We start from the raw sequence: 20,681 nt of genomic DNA on the forward strand, positions 1-20,681 counted from the left end.
CTGGCGTGTGACTATCGGTTAAAAAAAAGTCCTCTCACCAGGCAGTGGTGGCGCATGCCTTTAATCCCCGTACTAGGAAGGCAGAGGCAGGCGGATCTCTGTGAGTTCGAGGCCAGCCTTGTCTACAGAGCAAGTTCCAGGACAGGCTCCAAAGTCACACAGAAAAACCCTGTTTTGAAAAACAAAAAGAAAAAAAAAGTCCTCTCTTCTACTGGAAGATAATCTCCTTGAACCTGTGGCATTTTCCTTGAGGTCTTTGTTACATCCTGTTCCACCATAATCCCAGTATCCATCACAATGCTGGGCCCTGCTGGATACTCAGAAATAAGTGACTGACTTCAGTGGATGGGATTTTAAATATAGGTAAACATATGCGAGAACGTCTGCGTCACCCAACACCATCACTGATGGTGGAACTGCTTAACCTGTAGTTTCCCTGAAGTAGGTTCCACAGCTGTGATGGTTAATCTTCACTGTCAGCATGACTGGATTTAGGGTCCCCCCGAGACTGAGCGCACCTCTTTTGGTATCTGTGAGGTTGTTTTTGGAGAGCACTGACTGTGTGGGAAGACACTGTGAATTTGGGGGGTGGCATGCTGTGGGCCGGGTACCTGGATGAAATAAAAGGGGAGGAGGAAGGACATTTAGAGTTGGCATCCCCCTCCTCTTGGTCCTCGCCCACGTGACTGCCCCACTGCCCCACGCCCTCCTTGCTTCTGTCAGGGAGTATGTACCCAAGGCTAGAGTAACTCTGAAGAAAGCTTTGACATTTTTTTCTCTAGAGTGTCTTTAGAGAAATGCCTTTGGGGAATTCTGATGTAAACAGAAGACAGCAGGGATCCTTTATTTTAACACTTTCACAAATTACAGATATTCTGGAGATCTTATAAATCAGAGGTTCTTGAAAGGACTTATCCACAGAAACATCAGTAATTTTGCTGGGAACATACATTAGTTTCTTAATGTAACACAGTCTTACTAATATCCTAACTGAGAATACACTGTAGCTCTAAAGCCAGGGGTCAGCAGGACTGCTTGTGGCTGAGAATACACTGTAGCTCTAAAGCCAGGGGTCAGCAGGACTGCTTGTGGCTGAGAATACACTGTAGCTCTAAAGCCAGGGGTCAGCAGGACTGCTTGTGGCTGAGAATACACTGTGGCTCTCGACAGCCTTGTCTAACCATTAATGTGATAATGTCTAATTAGAAGCCTAATCCTTCTGGATGCTGCAGGAGAGAATCGCCTGCTCCTGTCTAGCTTGTAGAGGCTGCCTGCCTCCCTTGGCTTGGGGCAGCTTCCTCTCTCTTCAAAGCCAGCAATGTTACATCTTCCACTAAGGCTTCTCCCACTGCGGACCTGTATAGCCCTCATCACAGCTCCTTCCTTCTGTGATTTTCACATCCTTGGCTCCTTCTTTAAAAGACCTTGTGATCTTATGGCTAATCTTCCAGTCTCAACATCCCTCGCAGTGTCCTATCCGCTGCTGAGTCTCCTTTCCCTTGTGTAATAGTAGTCACAGGTTCTAGGGGCAGGTGTTGTTCAGCACCATGGCCAGCCCATAGGGGAATTTCTTAAGGGAGCGCCACAGACACCGTTTATGATGGCATTCCTCAGGGGAAAAGGCGCCCTCAGTTGGGGAACAAAACAGATCCACATCTGTGCTGCACAACGGGATAAACAGTGGAAGCTTTGTCTAGTAACGGTGCCGATGGTGGCAATAAAGATCCCTAAAAGGGACTAGAGAGACGTCTCAGTGGTTAAGAGTGCTTGCTGATCTTGCAGATAGCATCCAGGTTCCGTTCCAAGCACCCATATCAATCAACTCACAATCATCTGTTAACTCCAGTTCTAGGGCATCTGACGCCCTCTTCCGGCCTCTGTGGGCACTACATGCATACACATATATACATAAAAAATAGTTTTTAAATCTCTAAAATAAGCCGGGCGGTGGTGGCGCACGCCTTTAATCCCAGCACTCGGGAGGCAGAGCCAGGCGGATCTCTGTGAGTTTGAGGCCAGCCTGGGCTACCAAGTGAGTTCCAGGACAGGCGCAAAGCTACACAGAGAAACCCTGTCTCGAAAAAACCAAAAAAAAAAAAAAAAAATCTCTAAAATAAAGATTACTGAAGGTCTCTTTTATCAAAGGTTTTCAAGACTTCTAAACTACATAAATATGAGCCTACTGTATGCTGAAATAAAAACAAAATATCATTTTGTGGTAGGCTTGTATTTATTTTCATCAAAAAAGTATACCTCCTGGGAATTTTAAATCTGGCCACTGCCCAGAAGGTCCCAGTGGCATCTATCCAGTACTGTAGTCACTAAGCAGAGTGTGATACAGATGTTAAGTGGGGAGATAGTTGGGCCTACTAGACAGCTAAGGAAGGAGAGGCCCTTGATGCCAAGCCCGAATACTCGAGTTCAGTCACCAGAACTCACATGGTGGAAGAAGAGAACTGATTCACACGAGTTGCTCACTGACACACACACACACACACACACACACACACACACACACACACACACCCCCTATGGCATGCGCAAGGTATGTGCACACACACGTGCAATAAACAATGTTTTTAAAGACAGCAAATGAAGAAATGGACCGTACGAAGACTCGTGGGAAGGCGAGCATGGAGTGGGGAAATGAAATGAGAGATGGGAAGAAAATAGATCAAGAAAGGGAAAGAGAATGGAAGTCTAGCCAATATGTCCTGAAATTTTTGTAGGACAAGGTTTAGGAGGGAAAATGTAGATATTATTCTATAAAGAGTAAACTCAATAACCCAAGGAAAGTGTCTGATTCCATACGAGGAGGATGAAAAGACTTCTACTGCTGCAATAAAACACCATGATCAATTCACCTTATAGAAGGGAAGGTTTATTTGGGCTTCCAGGTCCAGAGGGAGAGGATGTCCATCACCATCGTGGCGGGAAAGCGTAACAGCAGGAAGGCATGGTGACTGAAACAGCAAGCTGAACGCTCGAATATTAAGCTACAAGCAGGAAGCAGAAAGAACACTCTAGGAATAGCATGTGGCCTCTAAAATCCTGAGGCCCACACCCAGTAACGTGCTTCCTCCAGCAAGGCCACACCTCCTAAGCCTATACCAACAGTACCATCCACTGGGGACCAAGTATCCAAACATCTGGGTCTGCTGGGGACATTCTCACATGATGTTAAATGGGAGTGGGAATAATATTAGTCACCCTTCCTCCCCACAGACAGCTATAACACAAGACTGTGAGTTCTATCAGGGAGGGGACAGGGTGAGATTAATCTTGGGGACACCCCCTTAGCATGCAGTTGGACATACTGCCACAATGTTTGCTCAGCACCCAGTAAGGGCAGTACAGAGTCCCCTCTCTGCATGTCACAGCATGGGTTTGTCTGAAGGTAAGTGCTCAGAGGAAGGGTGTCTAAGGGAGGAAATACTGAGGAACAGAGTGTGAGGTAGAATGCAGAGGTTTTCAGTGGATGCATCTCGAGAGTTTCTTCACTCACATTGTTCATTTACAAGGTAATAAATGTAAACATAATATAAATGTAAATGTTCATGTACAATATAAATTCACTACAATATTTTAAAAAAATCCCCAAAAATGTACAGTATAGGTAAAGAAGAACACACATATATTGAGATTCAGATATTAAGTTATGAGAATCATTCCTGGATGAAATTATGGATCTCTCCTTGTATGTCCAGAGACAGGGCTTCTCTGTGTAACAGCCCTGGCTGTCCTGGAACTCACTTTATAGATCAGGTTGACTTCAAACTCACAGAGACCACCTATCTCTGCTTTAATCCCAAGTGCTGGGATTAAAAGCATGTGCCACCACATGTACTTTGTAAACACAAGACGTTTATTTAGGTCGCGCTTTTGGAAATTCAAGGGCTAGGTGCTCGTTCCCTGGCTGTGCCACATTATGATGGATAAAATCGTGGCTGGAACATGTATGAGAGGGAGTGATCACATGATGAGAAGGAGAGCCAGAGAGCTTGTTCATGTTTTACAACTCACTCTCTGGAGAACAAGCAGGGGGGCTCATTAGAGCTACCATATGTAATCCTTCCCCAAAGCAGTGCCCAGTGACCTAATCACTTCCCACTGGGTTCTGCCTCTCTGAGGTCTGGTCATCTGTCAACACCGCCACATTGAAGATCAAGCTTCCAAAACATGACCCTTTGGGGATATACTCTGTGGTGTGGCTAGCCTTCATTATCAGCTTGACTGGTCTAGAACCACATAGAAGAGACAGTGTGTGTGTGTGTGTGTGTGTGTGTGTGTGTGTGTGTGTGTGTGTGTGTGTGTATGTGTGTGTGTGTAAGGCCATTTCCAGAGAGAATTAACTGAGGAGGGAGACCCACCCTGAATGTGGATGATAGCATCTCCTGAGCTGGGGGCCCAGGCAGATAAAATGGGGAGGAGGGAGGAAGTCAGGTTCTTGCTTCCCAATCCGCGGAGGTGACGCCTCATGGCCAGCTCTGGCCACCTCAGAGCAAGCTACTCCAGATTGCCCTGCCACCCCTGACAATGATGGACCACATTCCTTTAAAGTCTGGGCCAAAATAAATCTTTTTCCCCTTGTGTTGCTTCAGTCAGATTTTGTCATAGCAAGAAGAAAGTAACTAAGGTACAGTCAAAGCACAGTTTTGACTTTAGAGATTTAAAGGTTTCAAAAATTGTATTTGTCAGGGAATTTTTTTCTTAATAAGTGATATCCATAAAAATGATTATCTGCAAAGAATTTTTGAGTAACTGGGGAAAATAATGTAGAAAAAATTGAGAATGCTATTACATATTATCCTATTTTATAAACCTGTTCACTTCCCCCAAGAAATACTATAAAAACAAGAAGAATTAAAAAAGAAGCAAAAGGTGCATGTTTGGATATTGGAGATCTTTTTAATGCTTGGTATTTTAGATTAAATTTTCAGGTTAGCATACAAAGTAATGGATTTCCCCATGGCATCTTCATGCATATGTATCATTCCACGTTCCCATCCCCCACAGTCCTGCCTCCTTCCCGCTGGCTCCTTCTTTACCCATTCAGGCCCTGCTTCTGCTTTTCTATTACATGCACATGCATCCATGCACACACTACATATACATATGTGATTTCACGTCTAGATTCTGCAGTAAGAGAAACCATGCAGTATTTTACCTGAGTCCGGCTTATTTTGCTTAGTGTAATGACTCCTGGCTACATCATTTTCCTGCATTTTGAAACAGAATAGTTGAAATGCTAGACGCTTGGACAGTTGATGAGATACAGTTTTCTTACTCCTGGTTTTAGGGGTTAAGTGGTTTGACTCAGCATAAACATTGACTCAGCTGCTAATAAAAAGGAAAGTGTCCCTGCATAAATCCTGCCTGTCCTTTTCCGGTCTGAGGAACACAGTAAATTTCTTCCTTGGGACAGGGGTCAGCAATGTGACAGGGGCTATAATTCACTGGGTGTGCTCATTGTGTTCGCTGTGGCAAGCCGTAAGAGCGTCAGTGTTTGATCATGGTGTTACTTTGTTTCCTCCCCTCCCATTCTGTTGCGTTTATATGCGTCAGTGTGCTGAAAGGTAATGATGACCAGGCGTCCCTGAGCGGCATCCCTGACCGGCAGAACCGATCGATGCTGTGAGTGGGGGACAGCCCACTCCTCATGTCTGTAAGCATTGTGCTCACATGTTTGCATGCTGTACTCTTTTATTTCAGTAACATTTAAAAGCCATGGCCTCGGAGGAAATTAAACTAACAAAGACTGTCCACAGCGAGGCTCTGAGCGCTCAAGTCTCAGGTACAGTACAAAGTGGGCTGCTGTGAGTTGCCGATTAAAGAGACAGTCGCTGTCTTTTCCCCTGTTCTCTGTGTACAAAAATACCTGGATTTACTTCTGGATCACCTGTGTAAAACCTCTCTGGTCTTCGGTAGAGCACCCAGACGTAAACAAAGCTTTGTCAGCTCAGTAGATGCCAGTCACTGTCCGCGCTGAACCCCTGGCAGACCTCTCGGGTGTTCACTTGGCCCTTGGTGACTCTCCTTGCATTTAATCCCATCGTGCTGGATTATCTCATTTCCCATCCCACAGGTACAAGAGGCAATGAAATCAGAAAGTCTACGCAATTACGAGAGCCAGACTCACAAGCCTAATAAGACATGACAGTTGAAATAGGAAAGAGGAGGAAACGTGTTTTTCAGTGCCATGGCAGAAGGGTCGCCAAGAAGGCTGTGTATTTCAGTTTCTCCTCGGGACATCCTTTTCCTGTATCTAAGCTCAACAGTGTTAGCTCTGAGACAGGAAGTATCCTACTTAAGGGATAATCTAACATGGAGAAATGCCTGCTCAACATTCTGCGGTTTGGTTGTGTCTTTGTTTTTAAGACAGAGTTTTACTGTGTAACCCAGACTACAACTTGCCATCTGCTGCTTCAATCTCCCCAGTGGTGGGGTCATGAGCTTTCACTACTATGCCAGGCGAACGTTTTCATACAGCTAAGGATAACGTTTAGTTGGCCTCGTCATGCATCAATACCAGATAAATTGAAGTTACCCCAATAGTTTGCAGCGAACAGGCCCTATATCTGTTTTCATTAGATGTGCTTAGAGCAGTTTGGCTGTAAACTCTGATTTCAATTCTTCTTATTTTTGCCTGTGATAATCCTCACCGGGGCAGTGAGTGGACTGACCCCGCCTTTCTTGGGATGGAAAGGAGATGAGATCAACAGGGCATTCCTGCTGCTTGGTTCTCCGAGGTGGTGGCCCTTGGTCTCGCTTCCACTTTCTACAGCTTGGTTTGTCTTTTCAAAAAAGTAAGAAATGGCTTATCTAGATGCCACACACACTTCTGTTCAGGGTAACAGAAATCAGAACCGGGATGAGGACAGCCAGGAGAGGCGGTCTGCATTATGCTGAGACTGGGTGTTTCTTCCTCCCCACACTCTCCTCCCCACCTGGGCATATACACCATCCGCAGGGGCAGCTCCACCATGTGTTTGGGAAAGTCATGCCCCACCATAGTTTTCTGTGGCTTAGACCATGAAATTTACAAAGCTTGTTAGCTTGCCTCATTTCCTTCTTGTGTAGGATGATTTTTAAATGGATTTTGTTTTTCTCGGTCATGTGACTCTCCTACACGTTTCTTATCTTCCCTCATCAGAAATCACAGGCTCTACCAGGCTGCATGATCTACCAGGCTATAAGTGTGTGTTATCTGGGGGCATAAAAGAATGGGCTTCCCCAGGCAGCTCTCATGTAAACCCCTAAGAATCCAGATCTCATTTGGGGGTTCAAGTATCTGAATGACACCGTTATCATCCGAGCTACACAGGAGGCTGAGGTCGGAGTCTCTCTTGAACCTAGAGGCCAGCCTAGGAAAGAGAGTGAGTGAGGCCTCATCTAAGATAAAAACTAAGATGTTGCTGTAAAGCTTATGCTGTGGTTCCCTTTAGACACAAGAGACTGTTCAGCCCACACCCGTGAACTTCAGAAACAAAGAGGAGAGGGCTTTGATGTTAGACAATGGCTCTGGAGTAATGTGAGCTAGAGAAGTGCCAGGTTGGAGGTGATCTGGTTCCGCCCTCCCATAGATGCTTCCGCCCACCTTTCCTCGGCTGCGGAAGCGATAGCATCTGGAAACAGGAGGAAATAAAGTGGGAAATAGCAGTTCTGCCTCGCACTGCGTAGTACCTGTGGAGAAGTGGAGGAAGAAAACTCTTCATTTGTGAGGGTATTTTTATTATTATTACTAAGTTCTAAGTACTATATGTCATAAATACTATTTTTTCTTATAAACATGGCCATGTGCTCTTAGTGTCCACAGAGTGGAAAAAGCAAATCCGTCCCTTCCTCCATGATGATTTGTTTTAAAAAACCAAATGACTGTAAAAGGTTTGTTCCCTTGAAGCTGAAGGACAAAAGCCGAGGACAGAATTCTGTCTTAGGAGACCAGAGTGAGCCCTTCACGGTAGCGCTTGTGTTGGTGGCGCAGGATTAAGGACCTAGGACAGGTGGTGACAGTTGCTTAGCTTTCACCTCAAGTATCTCTGTGCTTTTCATCCGTCTCATGGATGCCCAGACTTTATCTTAGGAGTTACTGGGCGTCTGTGTGGGTGGACTCTGTCTCACCTCCTTTGAAACAGAGTAGCATTTGGAGTACAGCCACCCCGCCCCAAAACAAACAAAATGGCAACAGAAATTTTCTTCCGTGGCCTTCTAAACAGAGAGGTCATACCTCTGAAAGTGAATTTAAACTTCTTTTTAGACCCCAACCTGGAATCGTGTGTCTCTCCATCCATCAGACCACCATATCATAAGACTTCTTCTTTTGTTCCCGTGTATTATTTGTTAATAAAAATGGATCTTATTTCTATTTGCTTTTAAAGTGTAGAAACTTAACACATTCAGAAGTGTCTCTCTCCCCACCCTCCATGGGTTACAGTACAATGGCGTCTCTTTTCTCTTGGAGGTCACGTGATCCTTTTGTGATATCCTAAATTATAGTTCTGTTGCCCGGGCTCTCCTTTAGTTGTGGCTTAGCATCAGATAGAATGTTTATATAGCTGAGGAGGACTTTGAACTTCTGATCCTCCTGAAGCCACCGAGGAGGGCTGGGTTTATAGGCGGGTACCACCACACCCGATTTTATGTGGTGCTGAACGTCAAACCCAGGACTTCATGGAGCTAAGCAAGTACTCTTTCAACTCAGCTGCATGCCCAGCTTCTCAAGCAGGGAGTTCTAATGGAGGAGTCGGCCCCAGAGAGCCGTTGTCCATAGTATGCTGGTGATAGATGGAGTTAATTTATTCTCTGTGGCTCTTTAATTAACTCACAACTTACTTTTTTTTACATAAAAATAATTCAACACAGTGAAACCATTAATCGCCAGCCGAGAGCCCAGCATCTGAGAGACAGTAGCCAGGATGGAATAGGTGTCTGTTTCATTATTCTCTGCCCCACATGGCACTCTGTCCTGCATTACAGTCACTTCTGATGGGCACACTGGGAGCTTGACTCTGTCTACACAAGGATATGTATGTAAGTGGTCCCAGTATAAAATCACCCAGCCGTTTCCAAATGTCCTGACATCTCACTTCAGTGACACTCTGGAGGAGTCATTTTGACTGTGTGTTCATTGACCATTACTGCCCAAAAGAAGGGGTAGGAATAGTCTTGCCATGCCACAGCTTTTGCATAGTTTACTAACTCCCAGAGTTTCTTACATAAAATCAATGAAAAATTAATGATGAGTGCAACATATTGTAAGTAGATTTCATATTTTGAAACAATTTTAATTCTCAAAAACACTAACCAGAAGGATAGGGGGTCTCCTATATATAGCATATGTATTTGAAGTAGTGGTCTAATTATTAAGTTTGACTTTAAAAAGAAAAACCTTCATGAGTCAAGCAGATTACAGGTGCACACCTGTGACCCAAGCTGTTTGGGAAGCTGAGGCATGAGGATCACTTGAGCCTGGGAATTTGGGGTCCTCCCGGGCAATATAATGAGACCTTGTCTCTTAAAACAAAACAAAATGGTGGAAAGAATTTTTTCAAAATTAAAGAAGGAAGAAAGAAAGGGAGAGAAGATAGCTTTGTTGAGACATGACACATACACGTACCATAAAATTAGCCTTTTAAAACTATATACCTAAGTGTTTTTTAGTTTACTCAAAGTTGAGCAAATATTGCTGTTTAAATTTTTTTTTTTTTTTTTTGGTTTTTCGAGACAGGGTTTCCTTGGGTAGTTTTGGAGCCTGTCCTGGATCTCACTCTGTAGACCAGGCTGGCCTCGAACTCACAGAGATCCGCCTGGCTCTGCCTCCCGAGTGCTGGGATTAAAGGCATGTGCCACCACCGCCTGGCTAATCATTGTTTTTAAATAGTGAAATTAAAATAACATTAGTTTGAAGAAAAGGTCCATAATGCACCATTCAAACCAAACTCTTGCCAATTTTTATGCATTTATTTTAGTTCTTTAAAAAAATCCAGGTATTTTTATGTGAACTAGTGAATGTCTTGTGTGTATTTATTCTTTCAATTTCTTGTGAGTGCAGATGGTTCTGTCTCTTTAAGGCTGCTCACAGTGTGCTGAGGTGTGCTGTGGTTCTCGATGCTGTATGTACACATGAAATTATTTAAGGGATGAAAATAACTTCATGGCCACAGCCGCAGTGTGCGTTGCTTTCCAGTGAACCATCTCTTTGCCATTCTGAGGGTCCTTGGAATCTTGCTTCTGGTGAATGATGTGACTGGTAGATGTCTCTTATGCCTGTATGCAAGGGTGTAAAAATAGAGCAAAAGCTAATAAAACTGCTATGGCTCTAAATGATGCCGGGCCCTCAAACCAAGGGCTGACATGGTGAAGCAATGATGTGCACTTGAACATACAGGGGCATGGAGTAGTGAGTGTATACCAGTGGACAACCAGACAAAGGGGGTTAATGGACAAACAAACGATGAATATGGACACCTTTACAGAAGAACTAAGTATATAAGAGAGAGAGAAAGGGAGCACTCTCTGGAGACATTTTTTTCCCCAAGAATTTCATAAGGAACAGTTTTAAAAATGACAATGATAAATGCCATTAAGAATTTGGAAATGTGGAAACTCACACACTGTAAGTAGAACTGATGAACCTTTCGAGAGGCTAACTGGGTAGTATTTATTGAATTTAACACTTCTAGCCTCTTTAATGAATACATTAAGAAATTTATAAAAGTAGTAACTTGTAAAAAACATATGTACAGCGGAATGCTAGCATGCACACCTGAAGTCCTAGCTGCTTGGAGACTGGAGTTGGGATTTTCTTTGGGCCACCAGCAGAGACTTATTAATTATGAATGCTTGGCCTTAGCTTAGGCTTGTCCCACTAGCTCTTTTAACTTAATTTAGCCTGTTGTTATTCATCTACATTTTGCTTTGGGGGTTTTACTTTTCTTTCACTCTGCATGCCCTACTTTCCTGCTTCCCCATGTCTGTCTGGCTGGCCCCTGGTGTCTCCCTGGTGTCTCTTTTTCTTTCTCCCCTAAGCCTAAATTCTTCCTCCTAATTACTCTTCCTGCCAGTACCTCCTCCCTCACTATTGGCTGTTCAGCTTTTTATTAGACCAATCAGGTGCCTTAGGCAGGCAAAGTAACACAGCAGCACATCGTTACATAATTAAACAAATGCAACACATCTTTACATAGTTAAACAAATGCAACATTTTTGCATAATTAAACAAATATTCTGCATCAGGAGGCTGAGGCAAGGGTAATGCTTGATCCCAGGAGTTGGAGACCACTCTGAAAAAATAGTTAGATTCTGTCTCAAGAATAATTTTAAATATAGGGATAGTCATTGATGCCATATTGGCAATAGCAAGAAACTGGAAATTTTTTTCAGTGATGGGAAGGTAGATTAATTAAGTTCTGATGTAGACAGAAGGATGTGTATGTCTGCTGCCCAGAGCCCTAGTGTATGATACATTTTTATGCAAAAACAAGGAGACATGGCAAATTCACATCTATTTATAAAAAAATACATATAGATTGGTCTATTTGGGGATATGTCATCTGGTATTCAAGGATATTTTACTTCTTGATAAGTTTTTAAATTGAATTAAGTGATTTTTTCTACTTGTTTTCTTTAAGCTACAATTTTTAAAAATTAAATGACATACTTAAGGCTTTTGAAGATGAAAGATTACAACAATTTCAGCAAACTGTTAAAATGTTTACAAATAGAAGTCGTTAAGGAACCTGCTTAATGACTAGGTAAAAATAATTTGTTTAATTTATCAGTTTGTCTATTTCATAAGCCATTTGTGTGGGAAAGGATAGTTCTAAAATATCTAGAAAAAATTTAACTAAAGTTAAATATTTTGATATAATTTTTAGTTTTCTAATTATAAAAGTAATGAGGTGCCATAAACCTTTTCTCTCTCTCTCTCTCTCTCTCTCTCTCTCTCTCTCTCTCTCTCTCTCTCTCTCTCCCCAAAACAAGATCTTTTTGTGTAGACCAGACTGGACTCCAGTTCATCCTGCCTGAGCCTCCTCAGTGTTGGGATTATGGGCATGCACCACCATACCTGTTCTTACAAAACATTTTGGAAATAAATATGAACACAAACATGATAGTGAAAATTATCTACAACTCAGTCACTTAGAGGGCTCAGTCATTGAGCCTTGAAGTTTCACTTAGGATGTTAATTTGAAATTTGATCTCATCGTCACTGAGAGTATGCATCACCCTACTCTCTTGCCTAATTTCTGAATTAGTTGGGGGATAGAGACCTTAAAGAAGTCTCCTAAGTGTCCCTACACAAAATTAGCTTTGTTACTACCTGATATTATAATTTTTTTTCTTTTTTTGCAGTGCTGGGGATTGAACCCAGGTCCTTGTGTGTGTTAGGCAATACCTCTGTCACTAAGCTATATATGCAGCCCTTAAGAACTTTTAGTTATTAAGAATCCTTTTTACACTTTGGGGGGAGGTGTCACATGCCACTGTACACGGTAGAAGTTCCAGGACAGCTTCTGGGACCGTGTGGGTCTGTGGAATCAGTTGTCAGACTCGGTGGCAAGTGCCCTTCCCTCCTCAGCTGTCTCACCAGTCCCGTAAGAACTGTTTTTAAGGACCTTCAAGTCTTCATTTACAACTTGTTTAGCAACTGTACACTGTAAGACAAATTGCCAAACGGTCTTATTAATTAAAAAAAAAAAAAAAAACGGAGCCAGATATTGGGGTGAAAACCGAGAGATAGAGGAATAGGACAAGCCACAGCCAACCTCACCTCTCCAACTCCTCAGCCTCCAGAGAGACCTACTTCCTGTATACCCACGCCTTTCTGTTCTGCCATCTGACTTCCTCTCTCCGCCCAGCTACATCACTTCCTGTCTGTCTGTACAGACCTCCAGACTTCTATGGTTAGTGCTGGGATTTAAGGCGTGTGCCACCACGCCTGGCTCTGTTCCCAGTGTGGCCTTGAACTCACAGAGATCTGGGTGGATCTCTACCTCCCGAATGGTAGGATTAAAGGTATATGCTACCATTGCCTGACTTCTGTGTTTAATATAGTGGCTTGCTTTTTCCTCTGATCCTCAGATAAGCTTTATTGGGGTGCACAAAGAAAGAAAATATCACCACAGTACACTTTCTGAAGCCTTGAGAACAATTTTTTGTACTTGAATGGGAAAATATAGTTTGACCAAATCTTAACTTTTTAACATACATATATGCATATATCAACATTCACATATACCAAGAGTAAATACAAGATTAAATTAATAATAATAATAATACAACCTTCTGATAATTTCCTAGAACTTTGTTTGTGTTACTTTAAATTTCTAACTGCAAGTCTCTAACAAGCCATTTATCTCAGTCAAACAGTGGGAGATTTTGCCAATTTGAAGAGAAGGTAAGTAACTGGCAAACTTGATAAGTAGGCAGAAAAATGCTTGAACGCCAGTCTGTGGTGAAATATGAGTTGAAGTGAGAAATGTCGAATGCAAAGTGGACATCGTTTCTGGATTATGATGGCAAAGAATAAAACCACAGCTTCAGTAGCCAGCCAGACCCGAGAGCATGACTAATAACCCCCTTTCTGTAAAGGCTAAAATGCAAGGTAGATAATATTGCACTTAGGTCAAAGACTGAAGCCTACAACTTCTAGGACAATAAATAATACTTCAGACTTGAGTATGAAGCTGGCCAGCTGGGACTATCCTCAACACAACTCCAACATTTAATGAAAGAGCAGAAATGCTAAGGGGTGAAAAGAGGAAACAGGAGGGCACATAGTCATGCCAGTCAAACTCTGAAACTTCACATTATTGAAGGAGGGAGCAGAGGGGTCCGTGGTCGAGCAAGGCAGCCAGGGAATTGCTTCTCATGTCTCCTTCTTTCTGATGCTGGCAGCTGTTATGGAGGAGGAGAGATGCCTCTTTCTCTCAGCATTCCCTCCACCCCAGCCTTGAGACCTTCTCCTTGTGCTCCTAAAGGAGAATTCCCAGCAGGGCTCAGGTGGAGCCGGCAAGGAGTCAAGGTGGATTCAGCAGACAAGGGGGCAAAAGCTGAAAATCAGCAGCTGGTGGGAGGAGTGGGCAGGGTTGAGCGGGGCAGCCGCCAAAGGCAGCCCCTGGGGTTGGGGCTGAGCAGAGCAGCAGCAGAGGACAGCCTCTGGGGGTGGGGCTGAGCAGGGCAGCAGCAGAGGACAGCCTCCATCTGCCCTGACAAGCCTTGGTCTGTCATTTTTAACTCCCATTGCCTCCCTTGGGATGGCCAGATGGCCTTCTTCCTCTAATAGGCAGAGGCTTTCTTAGAAGTTGTCTTTATCCACAATTCAGTTGGTTACAATTAGATGCTTTGGATATAAGAATAGGTATAAAGTTTAACTACCCAAAAGTACTAAGGAAAGGTCGCTGGCACCTTGCATGCTGTGTGTGTGTGTGTCTGTCTATGTGTGTGTCTGTGTGTGTGTGTGTGTCTGTCTGTGTGTATCTGTGTGTCTGTGTCTGTGTGTGTGTCTGTCTATGTGTGTGTCTGTGTGTGTCTGTGTGTGTCTGTGTGTGTGTGTGTCTGTGTGTGTGTGTGTCTGTCTGTGTGTATCTGTGTGTCTGTGTGTGTGTGTGTCTGTGTGTGTGTGTGTCTGTGTGTGTGTGTGTCTGTGTCTGTGTGTGTGTGTGTCTGTGTGTGTGTGTGTGTCTGTGTGTGTGTCTGTGTGTGTGTGTGTGTGTGTCTGTGTGTGTGTCTGTGTGTGTGTGTGTCTGTCTGTGTGTATCTGTGTGTCTGTGTCTGTGTGTGTGTCTGTGTGTGTGTGTGTATGTGTGTGTGTATCTGTGTGTCTGTGTCTGTGTGTGTGTCTGTGTCTGTGTGTGTGTCTGTGTGTGTGTGTGTGTCTGTCTGTGTGTATCTGTGTGTCTGTGTCTGTGTGTGTGTCTGTGTGTGTGTGTCTGTGTGTGTGTGTGTGTCTGTGTGTGTGTCTGTGTGTCTGTGTGTGGTGTTTCCAAGAGCTGCAGCCTCCTAAGACCAGCTTTGTTGTTTTCCCAGAGTCCTGTCTCCCTCTTATGGCCTTATGGTACCTACACCCCGATGCAAGCCCTCTTTATTAGCTTTCCTATTTATTTAACCCTGACAGTCATTGTCACCCTCATAATGGCCACTGTCATTCTTGGCCAGCAGAAGGGCAAGAAAGGAATGGTCACCAAGCACTTGAAGCATTGTGTGGTACTAGGAGAGTCATTCTCTAAGTACCACGTTCACAGGAGGAAGGATTTGGGATCGCAAAGTTACTCACCCCATGCTTCTCACCTCCAGTAGCTTGGTGGTCCAACTTAAATCTCTTCTTTCCATGATGGACCCTGGGTCCCAACGTCCCAGCTGTCTTTTCCCCACAGCCCAGGATTGCCTAGTGATCTGTAACCCCAGGGTGTCTTGCATATCCATGAGGCTATGTCCCCCCACCTCACTCTCACCTCTGGACCAACAGTTTCCTGTTAGCACCAGAGGATTCCGGTTCTCCTTTTTCCTTTATTGAATGTACCTAGCACTCACCTCTCTCTGGGGCCAGTGGCCTCCTACTCTCTTGAACAGAGTGTTCTTTGGTGATGAGAGAATGGTGTTCTGCCCTGGCAGATGCGGCTCTGTGGCCTATCACTTGAAGCCTTGGTGTAGTCAGAAAGACTGCCCTTCCTGCGTGTGGATACATCCTCAGCCAAGGTACCTGGCCTGGCGCTTGATGTGAATAGCAAGTAGGCAAGCTGGACTTTCCTTGTCTTGAGCACTGCCGGCCTGGCATCCTTGTGCAGGAAACAGCCTGCATCACTCACACAGCACCATGATGGTACTGTGGGCCACAATGTGCTTTTTCTTAATAGTTCCCAGGCGACCATCTAAATCCCTTGATCTACCTGGGAACCCTTGAAGTACCTGAGCTGCTATAGTGTTCAGCCTAGTCTCTGTCTCCTTGACCTTCTGAACTATTTTTGCATGCTCCTTTATTTTGAAAGTTCATTTCTGTTATTAAAAATGGTCTATATTAGTCAGATCTGTGATGTCTTTCCTGAAGAGGTTCCTTGGTAGCAGGCAAAGAGATCCATTGCATTTTTCTGTCTCCGTTCTAAGTTCTTAAATCTCACTCTATGATGATGCCTGTATCAATAAAGAAAGGATTTTTTTTTCTTTCTAGGGGGTAGTTTTTTGAGACAGGGTTTCTCTGTGTAGCCCTGGCTGTCCTGGAACTCAACTTTGTAGACCAGGCTAGCTTCGGGCTCAGAGATCCGCCTGCCTCTGCCCCCAGGTGCTGGGATTAAAGCCATGCATCACCACTCCCCAGTTCAAAGAAGGAATGTAACGACATGTTTCAAAAGCAAAGCAGACCATTATAATCCTTGTAGTCTTTGGCTGTTTCTCATGAGGCTGGGAAAGACGAGGACTGAGGCAAAGAGGAAAAGAGCAAGTGACACCGGGTTCCTGGAGTGGCTCTTTTAACTAGATGTAACTTTTAAAAGTAAACCCACATCGGGCTCCATTCATTGCCTACATTCACCAAAAATAAACAGTTTCCTACCCGGAAAGAGTTTTGGGTAGGAACAGATAGAATCCTGTTCACGTTGGCCCTTTAACTCCTACGTATGTTTCTGTGAATCGTGTAAGAGTGGCAGAAGTCAGAGGAAGGATTGGTAATGTGACAGGGACTACTGGGATATAGTTCAACAGAGGTGCAGTCATCCAAAACAGACTACTCCTAAACACCGCATGAAATTCATTTTTAGGATTTTGTTTTTGTGTATGTGGTATGTGTATTGTGCTATGTGTATATATGTGTGTTAATGTGGTGTGTGTATGTTTGTGTGTGTGGTATGTGTATTATGCTATATGTGTGTATATATATTTGTTAATGTGTGTGGTATATATATTATGTATGTATATATATACACAAATATATATGCCGTGTGTATATATATTTGTTAATGTGGTATATGTGTGGTATGTATATTATGCTATATGTGTGTATATATATTTGTTAATGTGGTGTGTGTGTATGTGTGTGTGTGTGGCATGTGTATTATGCCATGTGTGTATATATATTTGTTAATGTGGTGTGTGTGTGTGTGTGTCGCACGAGCATGCACAAACACATGTTCATATTGGGAGAAGGCTGGGACTTAGAAAGTCCACTATCCATTGTATAAAACAGGACTCACTTTATCCACTTGTCTAGATCCTCAAATATGTCTGCTGTTTCTGATGTAGAAATCTAGGGCCCATGATTTTGAGACAGCCTTTGGTAATCCTCCTGCCTGGTTATATCCCTGTGAATTTAGCGCTTATATGTGAATAGATAGATGTGCAAAGATACGATGTAATAAGTGTGCATGTGCATTTGCTCCACATTTTCTCTAGATCTTATAGAAACAGGAGACTCTCGCCATTAAAAAGAGCTAAGGTTGGCTAAAAAGAATCTTTTCTTTGATTTTTACTTGGAAATGTCATTTAACTCTTCTGCATTGTTGTTCTGATAAAGGAATTGGATTGCAAATACAATCCAAATTTATCTATTAATTAATAAACCCAACCATGAAGAGCTGGGGACTCCCACCCCTATAACTGCAATATAAAAGGCATAGAAATTTCTGTCTCTTATAACAGCTGGGGAGCAGGTGGCTCAGAGGAAAGGTAGAGATACTTTTCTTCTCCCCCAGAGGTGTGCTCCACTGTGACTAATCAGTGGTTTAAGTTGGGGGATGGATTTAGAGCTTTCCATGGCATGCTGGGAGAAGTGTGTTGTAAAAGAAATACCGCTGTCTGGTAAAAAGGAAAGATAATTGAATGGTGTAGTAGAGTACATTTTTAGGAGAAAGAAAACAGGTAAACCTGAAGGTGACTTAAAAAAAACAAACCACTATACCTAGTCCCATTTATAAAAGAAGATGTGAGGAGCTGGATAGAATCAGGCTATCTCCTCCCTGTCCAACTTCCTGTCTTAGTCCATTTAGATGGCGGCTGGAGGCTGGGAAGTTATAGATCATGGTGCTGACATAGTCAGTGTCTGAAAAGGACCCCCTTCCTCATAGAGATGCCTCTTTATTGCAACCTCACATGATGGAATAGGTGAGGAATCTCTCTCTGGCCCTTTTTATAAGGGCACTAATCCCATTCATGAGGGTTCCCTCCACATAATCACCTACACAAAGCCCCATCTTTTATTACCATTATCTGGACTGGACTTGGGTTGGGATTTTAACATATGAATTTGGGAGGCACATAAACAATAAATCTACAGCACTTACATATATAACTAAGTTAGTAATTATTATATATATACATATATATATATATACATGTATATGGTATATAGAGCGAGATGGGGAGGGATTCTAACTCTTCTTTCTCTATGTGTATGTCTTACGTGTTCAAAAGAATGGTGAGCCCTTGAGAAACAAATCTACATCAGACCCTCTCTGTGCTAGTCTCTAGCATAGCATCTTCCGTATACAGGGAACGCGGGAGGTGTCTGTAGGTTGAATCCCTGGACGGGAGTCTGATCAACTGTTGAAATGATTCTTCTTCAAGGAGTTGGCTCACTGCATAAACATTGCTCTCTGATTCACTTTCTCTCTGGGACACCGAGGTTGGAGGGGACTTGAGTGGTTTCCACCACCCTTCCTGTGGTGCCAAATGCATTATTGATTCGTAAGGGAATTGACGAGCAGAAGTGGTCGCGGCAATTTTGCTCTTCTTCCCTTCTCTTTGTGTCGTTCCAGCAGAAGTGCGGCAGTTCCCAAGCTTCCCCAGAGCTGCGTGATAAATAGCTGCCGGGGAAATTAATAGGCTCTTATAGATGAGACCAAGACAAGGGGCCGGGCTTGGCCACCCTGATTTTTGCTTCCCTTTGCTCAGCCTCCTGGCAGGAGCCACCTTGCTCATGGTTTGGTCTCAGCTCCTCCCTTGCTTGTCTGTAGCTGTTGGTGAGTCACGGCAACCTTGCTGGCCCTCCTCTTCCAACTGTGAGGGAGAGAGGTTGCCACCAGATCATGCCCTTCTAGCTCCTAGAGACAAAGCCGTTTCCAGAGCTGTTGGTGGCAAGGGGCCCCTCGCCTGCTGACTAGCTAGCTTCCCCTCTCTCCTCTGTCAGATTTCCTGCTGAGGTAAGTGATGTGGAGTGGGTTTTCATGCTTTTTCTTCAGCTTTCACTTCCTTTTGTGTACGTCTGGCTTGTAAATGTGGTGAATAAATGCTATAATTATGACCCTCTTTGACAGCCCTGTAATCTAATTGCAATTCACTCTGAGCATCTTGGTAAGACAATGCTGTGTGTTGAAGAAGCAGCTGTCCCAATCTCCTCTGCTCAGCTGACAAGAATGAGTTGGAAGCAGGCCCCAGCAACTACGGGAACTTCCGACCTATTCAAGATCTGACAGAGGGCTATACTCTGAGCGCGTATGTGTGCGTGTGAGTGTGAGCAGACTGTCCACACCCATGTGTGTCTCCTTCCTGTACTCCAGCTTGGCAAGAGAGTACTTGGAGAGAACTGTCATTTAAGTTGGTTTTTACATGAATAAGCAAATGATTCTGAAGTAGGTGAGCCCTTGAGGTGCGCTTTCTGCAGTAAGCAAGACCGTTTTTCTCCTTTAACAGAGGCGCCGTCCCTCTTAACCAGGAGTGGGTCCCTGGCAGGACTGGCTGGAGGCTGTTGGAGACTCAGTGTTCATTCGATGTTCTAATAGTTCCCGGGGGGGGGGGGGTGCCGGGGAGCTGTAACAAGTACCACACACTGGGCAGCAGAAATCGGTTGTCTCTCAGTTCTGGAGGCCAGAGGTTAGAAATCAAGCTGTCTGTAGCACTGATTGATTCCTTCTGAGTTCTGTGAGGGAGCCCCACACAGCCTCCTCCCTGGCTTCTGGCAGCAGCAGGTGCTCCTTGGCGTGTACATGATGCTCTCCTTAGGCATTCACTTTCTTCTCCATTTGTGTCTGAGTCCAAATTCCCTCTTTTGACAAGCATGTCAGTTATACTGGGTTACAGCCTATCAGAATGACCACATTTTAACTTGATAGCTGTTACAATGATCCTAGCTCCATATAAAGTCACAGTCAAAGGATCTAAATGTACAGAGTCCAATACATCTTTTTGTTGGTGTCAAGGGAGACTCAACCCAACACTGGTGGGTATTTGAATATGCAGAAATTCTTTTCTTATAATAGAAATTTTTTCTTATAATAGCCAAAAATATTTGTGTCCTGCAAAGCTTTTGGATAAAAATGCAAGCAGAATCTCACAAGAACATTCCATAATGGTATCGTCCCTTTCATTCATTTTGGGCTAAACACAAAACAATAAATCTGCCATCATTGCTGGTATTTGGCCAAGTAGTTGCAGTGGATCCTGGCCTACCTTTTAACCTTGATTGCCCTGAATGCAGTGTCCTGAACATGAAACAATATGAAAGGATCAGTGGTGGGTCATTTCAGATCCTTCTGAGTGGCAGGTGAATTTAAGGGATTTACCTGAGGTTGAAAGCCAGGGATTTCGCCATCAGCTCTGCTTCCTGTTGCAAGAAGGACGTTAGGAATGAATTGAGAAGTCCTCGGCTTAGGTTCAGAAACCTGTATTTGAGGGCTTTGTGGACCAGACCACTAGCTGATTTGAAGCAGATTTGGAAACAGTGTCCAAGATCAAGGGGGAGTCACGTGACAGGA

General features: G+C 43.8%; 1 protein-coding gene across 3 annotated transcripts in view; it reads left to right on the top strand.

Moving 5' to 3' along the window:
• Cracd (capping protein inhibiting regulator of actin dynamics) overlaps nt 1–20,681 on the top strand; it is a 123,154-nt gene that overhangs the window by 8,424 nt on the left and 94,049 nt on the right. The window contains exon 1 of one of the 3 annotated variants that reach the window (XM_052735222.1): nt 19,013–19,130. The exons of 1 other annotated variant lie outside the window; for it this stretch is intronic. The gene's annotated coding sequence lies outside the window, so the exon portion shown is untranslated. Of the gene's footprint in view, nt 1–19,012; nt 19,131–20,681 lie in introns of those variants that run through there. One more of the 3 variants, XM_052735220.1, reaches the window with a different exon arrangement.

This window comes from Peromyscus californicus, unplaced genomic scaffold, assembly GCF_007827085.1.
Source record: "Peromyscus californicus insignis strain IS unplaced genomic scaffold, ASM782708v3 Scaffold_13__1_contigs__length_99412109, whole genome shotgun sequence".
Taxonomy (NCBI): domain Eukaryota; kingdom Metazoa; phylum Chordata; class Mammalia; order Rodentia; family Cricetidae; genus Peromyscus; species Peromyscus californicus.